The following is an 11,087-nucleotide window of genomic DNA, read 5'->3' as shown; positions in this document are numbered from 1 at the left end:
TTATTTTTTTGTTTTGTTTTGTTTGTTTATGTTATGTTGGTATATTTCCCTACAGAAACGTACCTATTTACAGTCCTATCATTGTGTTTCATCTTTGCCAATGTGGTTATTAACAGTATTTCAACGTTGAGGCCTTAGGTCGTTATATTTAAAGGCATATTTAAATGCAATTTTTTTTTTTTTAGAAAGTCATTGTTCCTCAAGATCTGAATTTTGTGTGTTAATTTAATCCAAAATAACTTCCAGGAAAATTAATGTAATGATTCCCAATCTCATGAGGGATATCTTAGTGAATATAGGATTTGCTGAAATTAAATATGGTCTAGCATGGATTGACTTCAAGCTCAATCCAAGGAACTCGTACCCTTGAAAGACTTGAACAGCTTTATGTACTGGGTGGTCTACATGTAGAGGTATTTTCATAAAGCTCACATAAAAGACAATACATAATCCGGGCACTGCTAAAAACAAAATGAACCAAAGAGTTAATTACATGAAAACTACATTTAATCGTGAATATATCTTGATGCGTTAAAGTTTCCTCTATTCCAATATTTGCACTCCCCTGAGTAAGCCAATCTCATTGAATCAACTTCATCTGTTATTGATGACTCCGTGCTGTTTATAGTTGGTGGGTCCCTGCAGCTATCACTTCCTCAGAACTTGACCGACTTGGGACGCACAATCTTGAATCCTCAACTTCTTCTCCCTGGTGCTATTTCTAGGCTCACTCGATGCCAACATGGCCTTGTCCACACGAACCTCAGGTAGCTACTTAGAATTCTTAACTTCAAGAAATTCAAGAAAAATATTCTAAAGATATTTAAACTTAATTTGTCTAATATGAGACTGATCATTTTATATCTGGCTGCCCCCACTCTCTGCTATTTCTTCAGTGCTGACCAGCCTACTTAATGGAAGACTGACCATTCACCTAACTTCCTCTTTCTTTGTCTCTTGGTTCTTGCTCATCTATCTGGTTTCTGACCTACCTTCTCCATCATGATTACGTTGCCTTTATTTATTTCCTTCTTTCATTTTTTTTTATGAAAGTCACTCTCATTCACCTCTTTCACCCTCACTGTGACATGGGGCAGCATGAGTAAGGGGCATCCTACCATAACAAGTGGCCAGACATGGGAAATGTCTTTATCCCCACAGGTCAGACTCTCTTCCTCTACCTAGAAATCCCAGGTGGCCCAGCCTGGGGAATTGTCCTCTGCCCCCTCAGGCAGCACTGATAGGAAACAACCTGACCTCTAGCAACACAAAATAAACTTAGCAGACCAAAAAGACACCACAGAGATGAAAATTAAATCGTCACTGGAACCACAGCCTACAACGACAGACCAGAACCTACATGTAAAGCCTAAATAAGAGGACTCTCTTCTAATGTAAAATATTTTAAAGAGTCTCAAAGACTCCTAACATAATAGTGAAAATAACCAAGATACAAAAAAAAAAAAAAAAGCCCATCATACCAAAAATCAGAAAATCACAAGTTGAATGAGAAGTCAACCAATTGATTTTAACACTAAGATGAATCAGATGTTAGAATTATCTCACAATAATTTTTTAAAGATTTTATTTATTTATTTTTCTTACAGATAAAGAGCAAGAGAGAGAGAGCAGGAGCTGGGGAAGAGGCAGATGGAGAGGGAGAGGCAGACTCCTGCTGAGCAGGGAACCCAACACAGGGCTCAATTCCAGGACCCCAGGATCATGCCCTGAGCCGAAGGCAGACACTTAACCGACTGAGCCACCCAGACGCCACAAGAATTTTAAAGTACCCATCATAAAAATACACAGCTAATGAATCATTGAACACTGCATCAAGGACTGATGATGTACTATATGTTGGCTAATTGAACATAATAATAAAAACATAATAATAAAAAAATTTTTAAATAAAAATTTAAAAATAAATAAATAAACAAATACAAAAAAAATACTCCAAAAAGCAATTACAATATATTTTGAAACAAATGAAAAAGGAGAGGAATGTCAGCAGAAAAACAGAAGTCATACAGAAGAACGAAATGGAAATAATAGAACTGAAAGATACAAGAACAGAATGTTTTTAAATAGTAGGGTGTTCAACAGTAGACTGGAGAAGACTGAGGATAGAATCAGTGAACAGAAGGACAGATCAATGAAACATACCCAGTTTGAACAACAGAGAGAAGATACACTATGAATAAGTGAACTGACACTGCAGATGGGGCCAATAAAAGACCATTCACATCATATCATTTCAGGGAGAAATGGGGAGAAAAACTGCAAGGCTAAGAGAATATTTGAGGAAATAGTGTATGAAAACTTCTCGAATTTGGTGAATGCCCAAACCTACAGATTCAAGAAACTGTATAAAACCCAAATACGGTAACTCCAAAGAAATTTACACTGAGTCACATCATAATTAAACCCCTGAAAACTAAGGAGAAATGATACATTACCTAGAGGGGAACATGAATTCAAGTGACAAGAGATTTTTCTCTGTGGAAATCATGGAGGCCAGAAGGAAGCAGCACAATGTTTTTCAAGTGCTGAAAGAATTGTCAACCAGTAAAACTATTCTTCAAGATGAAGGAGAAATAAAAACATTCTTAGATGAAAGGGGAAAAAAAAAGAATTCCTCACTAGAGATCAACTCTGAAAGCATGACTAAAGTTAATCCTTCAAGCATCAAGAAAATGAAACAAAGAAGAAGAAGAAGGGGGAGGGGAAGGAGAAAGGGAAGGGGAAGAAGGCAAAGAAGATGCAGAGGAAGAAGGAGAAGAGGAAGAAGAAGGGGAAATAATTTTGGAGCATCAGAAAGGATAAAAGAACAATGGAAAGAGTAGAAGTATGAGAACATAGACTATCCTTTTCCTCGTGAATTTTCTAAATAATATGTGATGATTGAAACAAAGCTTATAAGATAATCAGACACTCAAGAAAATTTCACTGAAACTTATAGAAGTAAAGGGACCTACATCGAAGTCAAGTGTCCACACTTCATTCGAAGTGGTAAAATGTTGACGCCAGTAGACTGCGATAAGTCACGTATGTATATCGTAACGCTCAGAGTAAATACCAAGAAAACTATACAAAGACATACGTTCAAAAACACTATAAATAAATCAAGATGGAGTCCTAAGTAACCCACCGGATGGCAAGAAAATAGGAACAGAGGACCAAAAACCAAAGGAAAGAAACAGAAAACAAGATCTAACCCTTACTGTATCAATACAGGTTTAACGGTAAATTGTCTAAATACATAAAGTAAAAGGCAGAGATTGACACGGTGCGTAAAAAATCAGGACCCAACCATATGCTACTTAAAGAAATTCATTCCAAATTCAAATACATAGATAGATTGAAAGTACAAGGATGGAGAAAGATATCATGCGAACATTTATCTCCAAAGAGCAGGAGTAGCAATATTAACATCAGAAAAAGTAGACTTGAGAGCAAAGAAAATTATCAGAGAAGAAAGAAACAAGGAGGACATTACATAAGGATAAAAGGACCCATCTGACAGGAAGGTAAATAATCTTACATGGGAATGGACCAAACAACAAAGCCTCAAAATATATGAAGCCAAGCCTGATAGAGCTAAACGGAGAAACAGACCAATCTACGATTATAGTTAAGGACCTCAGGACCACACTCTGTACAAATGATAGGACTACTAGACAGAAAGTCAGCGTGGATACAGTTCTGAGCAAAAAACCAACCAACAGAACATATAGAGAACACTCCACCCAACAGCAGAATATCCATTTTTAGGATTTTTTCCCCAAACATTCCTGGGGGAGTTACCAAGGGAGGGGGGGAAGCGTATCTTGATATGCTGGAATAGAAAACAAACCTTAAAAAACTGAAATAATACATAGTATGTTCTCTGACCATGTGGAATCCATTCATGATTCAAAAAGCAAAATGAAACAAAAGAGAAACCTCCAGAAAACTAGGAATACAAGGATACGTCCTCAATTTGATAAAGAACATCTCCAAAAAATCTGCACTAACATTATACTTGATGATGAAAGACTCGGTGATACTCCTTTAAAGTTGGAGACAAGCCTGGGATGACCACACATCCTCCTGGAAGTTCTAGCAACTTCAGTAAGGCCAGAAAACCACCAATATAAAACATCTAGAATAGAAAGGAAGAAACAAAACTATCCCTACTTGCAGATGACAGTATTTCCTTCATTATTTCTACAACATCCCAAAGAATCCATAGGAAATATTGTAAAAGTTGAATTCAGCAAGTTTGCAGGAAGATCAACACAGGGAAGTGGATACATTTGGATATATTCCCGGTGAGGGGAAATCGAAGTCAGAAACACAATACCATTCACAATCAATCCAAAAAACATGAAATGCTTAGATATAAACTTCACAAAACATATACAGGACCCATAAACTGAACAACTTTAAAACACAGTTGAAAGAAATCAGTGAAGACCAAGCGAGGGGGAGCCACGCTCAGCACAGTCCCCATGATGAATGGCTCTTCTGTCACACGCGGTCGTCGCCACCACCACAGCCCCATGAGACTGTGTTATGATTTCTCGACTTGTTGTCAGAATCCAGCTGCTAAACAATAAACCGCTTGAGGATGGGACTGTGAGTTCCTCGCTCTTGTTTTCTGGACCTAGCCCAATGCCTGGCACGTAGATCACGTTGGGTAAACACTGGCTAGATCCCCAGGAAGCCCACCTGAGGCGGTCAACAGCAGCAGGCTCTTCAGAGATGTCCTGTTGGGAAAGAGTCATTGGAAAGTCATGTCCCTTATGGTTTGGGGTTGGGGCGGGGGTGGCGAGGGCCCATAGGCAGTGAGTTGAGGAATGAGGGGAGAGAACAGGGCAAAAGTGTGGCCAACACAGGGTTTGATAGGAGGAAAGAATTTGAGAAAATGGCGAGAGGAAGGAGCCATCTAAGGGAGAGAGAAAAACAGAAGCACAGTTGGAGAGGACAGCTCGTGGAAGGACCCCCAGGAGTGAGGGGAGCTGGTGTAGGGCACACGTAGAAGGGCGGCCTCCATGGCAAGGTGGTCAGAGACAAGATGGACGCAGCTCAAATATTCAAAGGTGCACTTCAGGGCGTCCGACTGTCTCTGTGTAAGCAGTTGTTTGTTGAAAGAGCAGTTGTAAGGGACGCACAGTCTTCAGCAGATTGACCGGGTTTAAAGGTGCAAGGAGCGTCATGAAAAAGGCTGTTATCCGGGAGGGAAAACAGAGTTGTCTGGTGTCCCTGAGAGCTGAGCCGATGGTAGTCTGTGGTCTCTGCAGGGCCAGGCATCCCCTCAGGCAGAGGTCAAGGATGCTGGCACGGAGGACGGGGGGCTGAGTGCCTGGCAGAGTCTGCGGGATGGGCCCCACAAGCGCCGCCTGCCTCCCCCACCTCCCTCCTGTGTCTGTGCGTTCTTCTGGTCTCTTGGACGCCAGCCCAAATCTCGCCAGCCCCCACTTTGCTATATTTCTAATTCTACAGAACCACTGTTTCCTACAATGCTTCTATAGTCTACCAACAAAGCTTATTCATTGTCCTAGGAGCAGAAAAGATTCCAAAATTCATCTTCTCCATAATTCAGACCCAAGTCAGCACCACGGCAGGCTCGGGTAATTTGGCCAACTCGCTGGCCACGATTCCTCACATTGTAATCCATCATCATTATGAGCTGCATTCACAACATTTCTTCCTTTGGCATCAAGTCTGAAATGCAAAGGATTGTTAGGACAGAGAGAGATGAACCAATGAGATACTGAGACCCAGATATGTGCTTCGTTAGAAATGAAAATGGAAATATGATTCCAGGGGAAAAAGGACTTTGTCACAACATGGTCACACACTCCTTTCAAAACATGAAAAATAAATTCACCCTCAAGAAAAAGAAGAAAAATGGATCTGACAGATTCATTCTCTCATATCTGAGGTTTCTCCTCTGAGTCTGTGCATCAAGGATCAGCGGGCACATGCAAGGCCATGCCATCAGGAAGACAGCCTGTGCGCTCATTGTTACCGAGTGGGTCCTCTCCTCACTGGTCCGCGCTTTTTAACCCAAATGTGATTAAGTGGCTTGTCCCAGAAATGAAAAAAGTCAGCTTCCAGCCCAAACATAAATAGATTACATACCCTGTGAGTTTCAATCTCGTGCCCAATATTCACTACAAATTTGAATGTTGGTAACTTTGATTGTATTTCTAATCCAGAAGGGACAAAATATCCCTCAGTAGCTCATTAATTACAAATTCTTTCTTACGGCCTTTTGATGTAGGGCAGAGTGGTGCGCGGGGCAGAATTATGGAATGTGGGAGAGATTCGACAGATCTTCCTCCACTCCCCAATATTACGGATAAGGGGCCCGCAGATCAGGAAGAAAGGGGGCCTACACATCCAAGTTTTCCAGCCTGGGGCCCACCGCTCATTAGCTGCAACGCACAGAAATGCAAGCACCTCATCCTGGCCGGCTCTTACCTGTCTTTGCTTAGGTCAGGTAGACTTCCCACGTAGCTAATTGTAGATGTGGATAAACCGTGCCCGAGACACAGGAGATACCAACAAACATGTGTTAAATGCTTCCTGAAATCGAGGCAAACGAGAACCTCCTTGGATCTCATCGGAAGTCCCAATCATAAATGATTCTCAGATACCAGTAGAATCTTGACAACTTCCCTACTGAGGATAATACACTTTGGCAATTTGTTACAGAATTAACATGACCATTTCTGAACCAAATCTTGGAATACTACTTCTAACAGCGGACTTTTTTCTGATTGATGCACTAATTTATAAATATTCATCATTTCATTATACAGTCAGTGAATCACTTTTACCAGAAAAATTTTAAATTACTTGAATTCAGAACTGTCTCAGAAAATCCAAAATAAATGTACGGCAAGATCTACAGATCCATTCACACACGGACCCACGACGCGGACTCCGCGGTGTTCGCTTTGAGTAATTCTCATCTCCAAAGGCGCAGGATCTGTAAACTGCACTGTCGCCAAATTTACCATGTAATGGGTAACTGCCCATATGGGTCAGCTTAGAGGAAGGTCAATGATTAAAAGATTATGGTAAGCCTACCATAACGTGCCACTAACATCATCTTTCTCTTACAAGTGGGGGGACACAGGCTCATCCAGAATCGTAGTAACACTGCTTCCTCCGTTCTTGTTACTAGTTTGCAGCCAGTGGATCCATTCGGAGTGTTTATCTTGCAAGCTGCCTGAGTGCACAAAGACGGTGTGGTTTTTCCGATAGACATCGCTGCCACCTTCACACCTCCTAAAATCACGTGTCCTGTTCTGCTAGTAATACTGAGGTGGGACACATAAAAAGGCCAGGTAACACCTTCACAACGTTAGACAGATCCCGCAGTCGGGATTCTATCACAGTGATATAAAAAGTCTCAGGATGTTTAATGAAATCATGACATTCTCCTTACTTCTGAAGTATACAAATCAGCCAATTATTACCGTGTTAAACTATATAGCCCAAAAAGGGTATATATATCAAAAATAAATAAATAAAAACCAGTTACTATTGTCCGAAAGTGAGCGAAAGAGCCTCTCTAATTGGGGAGGGAGGGGGAGACCATTTCAAGACCATCTTCCAGAGAAAATCAAGAGGAAGTATTTAGAAGGCTTTGCTGCAAACTTGTTATTAACTAGCTGCCTAAGTCAGACAACCTCACAGGGTTGGGATGTTAGACTCCTACGCAAAATGAAATTATTGGGACGTTCCAGCTCCAATATTTTACGATTTGCTACGTTTTGAAGTCAACGTGCAGCATGAAAATACTTTTTAAAACAGACTTTTGGGAAGGCAGAATAGTGACTGGCAAAGGATGGGTGCTCAGTAAATAAACAGCGTTGACTGCAGAAGGGAGCGGACCAGAAGGGGACCCCAGCGACGCGGGCACACGGCGGCTACCGAGCCGCCGTGTCACCGTCCCTCCTGCATTCAGAGAAGACATAGAGTGTCTCTTCGCACGGCCTAAACTGACATGACATAAGTGAGCATTCACATATGTTTTCAATCTTTATTAGGAACGTATTAGCCTAAGACACCGTGGGGACTTGCTGCAGGATTCGTGTTTTTGCTGTTGAGCGATGCACATTGTCTCTGTTTCAGATTTTCTCTTCCTCCCTTCCTCTGCCCCCACTCCCCCTTTTTTTAATTTAACCAGAGAAAATGGCATGTTAATTTCAGCTCCACCTCGGCTGGGTCATTCTCAGGTCAGCGGATTAGAGACACCAACAGAAGAAAGAAGACCGTGCGCTCCAACTGCAGGGCAGGATGACCCAGCCATCAATCACGGCGGCGCGCGCCTGAACAATGACAGTCATCTGTCAGGAAGCAGGAGGGGGCGTCTCATTAACACACCGCTCACCTGCCCTGAGCTACACCTCGCTTATAATAATATCGATCATTCACCTCCGAGGAGTTTCTTTTTTCTGCTGGATGAAATAACAGGCACTCTATTTCCCCTCTTCTCCCCTTGGAGTTCACACGGCTGGCTTGCTGGGAGAGGGAAGAAGTGGTCGGCGCTGGGCGGGACCGGGCGGGGGCGGACGCCGCCAGGAGAGCAAAGAAGGTGTCTCAGGGCGCTTGCGGTCGGGGTCACTGCACCGGTCACCTGAGAGCAGAGCCCGCACATGCAAGCCGGGGCGGGGACGTGCGAGTTGGGGCTGGAGGGCTCGGTCCCAGGCACACCATCTCCCCCACCGTCCTCGGAAGGCTTCTTAAGATCTCACACTGGTTTCCCACGTCGTTTCCTGTGAATACAGACAACTTGAAAATGAAGTCAGCAAACAGGGTTGGTTTTCGGAGCGTTGGAATCTAGCACCAAGCCCTCTACTCACTACCTGTGTTTTTCCTGGTACTGTTCTGCCTCTGGTGAGCATTTAATTAACGCAGCCTAAGGAAGCCCTGAAACTGACCACAGAGAGAGTTCTGGAGACACTTCTGTGTGAAGCCACATTTAGTGATGTTCCCAAAAGGAGACTGTCAGGCACTTGCTGCGATACAGCATTCATGGCCTGTGCGGTCCCAGGATCTGGGATGTGTGTTTCTTTGATGGGCTGTAAATAGAGTCTTTTACAAAGTTTTAATGGAAAGCCCAGGATTTAAACTTAGGCCACCATCCAGAACTGTTCATAAATTACAAAAATGTGTTTCTCTTCCACCGCAGGGGGTTCAACACACACACACTCACACACTCGGCCTTTTTCAATTCTTGAAAAAGGAAAATATAACATACCTTTTTTGCCGGAGTGGAAAAGTAGCCAAAAGCCGCTACAGCTCAGAGGGGGCCCACGGACGAGAAAGCCGTGGCCCAGAGTGGCGATGCGACCTATGTGAGGCCACAGGAACCAGGCCTCGGGGGCGCACTGCTCGGGAAGGACGGTAGACTCACGGGAAACTGTGCCTCGGGCACGATGGAACATAAAACAAGCCGATGGCAAACGTGGGGTAGTGACCCTCGGGTTGTCGGCTCGGACACTGTCACTTACAAGCGCGGGGCTGACCGGCCTCAGGAACCTGGAGGAAAGGGGTGTCCGCACTCTCGAGCCCTGAATGCCCGGGGCCAGAGGACGGACGAGTGCAGGTGTCTCTCCTGGGGAAGGGCAAGCCAAGGACAAACCAAAGCAGCAGTGGAAGCAAGCTTACCGTGTCTGGAGACTACAGAAAACGTTCCTTTAGGGTCGCCTCCGCACGCCACGGAGCAACGCCCTCCTCCTGCCCCGTAACTCGGGTGCAGTTAGCGTGACGGCACGTAGGCTCGTGGGGAAAACGTCCCTCGCAGGGCAGCTTTGCTCCACTGCGGTGCGCTGTCCCCTGCGCGGGGAGCCTGCCGCGTTCTTTGGGGTTAGCAGTGCCGAAAGGCCAAGGCACTTCAGCAACGTCGGAGGGGTTTCTCTACTAAGAGTACAGGCTACAACCCATTACGCGCAACTACAATCCAGAAGTGTCTGAACACTGCAAAGACTCATAGCTCCTTTGGCGACAAAATCTGACCTCCCCTCCACCGGCTGACCTATTTATCCCATTTAGATGGAAGATTCCTGCATTTGACTCACGCCCTTGATTCTGGAGCACTGGCCTGACTCCTCGAGAGGCTGCTGGGTACCAAACACGCACGCCCCCTGGCGCCTTTCTCAAATCGAAAAGATTCTGAACTTACCTGAAACACACCTGGCTGGATGGCCTTGGGTCAGACCTTATGGAGCTTAACACCCCCTCAGCTGTGAAGGGTTCTGCGAATTTCTGTCCAGACATCAGCCTGCATCCCGTCATTCCTGGAGAAGACAAAACAACTACAAAAAGAACACGGGGCTCATTATGGCTTCTCTGGGAACCCCCATGCTGAAATTGCCCACCCGCTACTGTTTTTCTTTCTTTCCGCAGAGCAAGTGATGGTCCTGGTTAATAACAGTTCTGCCAGGAGCGCAGAGTTAGTGCCCAGTGACACAGCCCTGGGGCCCGTCCGTGGGGCTGCGCATGAGCCTGTGGGATCCAACGGGCACCGTCTCCCAGAAGAAAGGCTGGAAATCGAATGCCCCGCCACTTCGTCAGATCTTCATGCCTCCTTCTCTGATTTGCAAAAGCCATTACCACAGTTGCTCTAAGGGGGAAAACATAAAATATAGGCCTACCCAGTTCTAATTCCCAAGAACTTAATCTATATCACACAGGATTAAAATATTGATTTTCCAGTAGGCTACTGGAAGGCAGCTGGTGGATTTTGGTGCAGGAGTCTTACGTGTGCAAGAGGCCAAATTTCACTTCTGGTGAGGGTCGTCGTGCTGACCATCGTGGCCCTTCTCCCCGACACTTGCCCTATCTCCTTTTGCTCCACGTAAATTATTTTCAAAACTTTGTCTTTTAAATCAGCCACCTGGATGTCTACATAAGATTTTTTCCCAATCCCCGGGAACGACCCTTTCTAAAACGCAGTCCAGATTCATTACGCAGCTCTCTATGTGTTCTTTATTTATTCCGGACGTGGAAAAGGTGCACAGAACAGACATTTAATTTTTTACATAAATTCCTCTCCTTCTTTCTCTTCCCCCCTTCGACTCTCTCTC

At 44.3% G+C, this 11,087-nt stretch overlaps 1 protein-coding gene across 3 annotated transcripts in view; it reads right to left on the bottom strand.

Moving 5' to 3' along the window:
• Positions 1-1,619: 1,619 nt before the first annotated feature.
• ZNF516 (zinc finger protein 516) overlaps positions 1,620-11,087 on the bottom strand; it is a 228,310-nt gene continuing 218,842 nt past the window's right edge. The window contains exons 5-6 of one of the 3 annotated variants that reach the window (XR_015727570.1): positions 9,260-10,316; positions 1,620-8,774 (exon numbers count right to left, since the gene is read on the bottom strand). The gene's annotated coding sequence lies outside the window, so the exon portion shown is untranslated. Of the gene's footprint in view, positions 10,317-11,087 lie in introns of all 3 variants that reach the window. The other 2 variants (XR_015727568.1, XR_015727569.1) reach the window with 2 other exon arrangements.

The sequence above is a fragment of the Ursus americanus genome, chromosome 19, assembly GCF_024610735.1.
Source record: "Ursus americanus isolate L20-20 chromosome 19, mUrsAme1.1.p, whole genome shotgun sequence".
NCBI lineage: Eukaryota > Metazoa > Chordata > Mammalia > Carnivora > Ursidae > Ursus > Ursus americanus.
The sequence above is the reverse complement of the archived record's forward strand: the minus strand, read 5'-3'. Positions and strand labels throughout refer to the sequence as shown.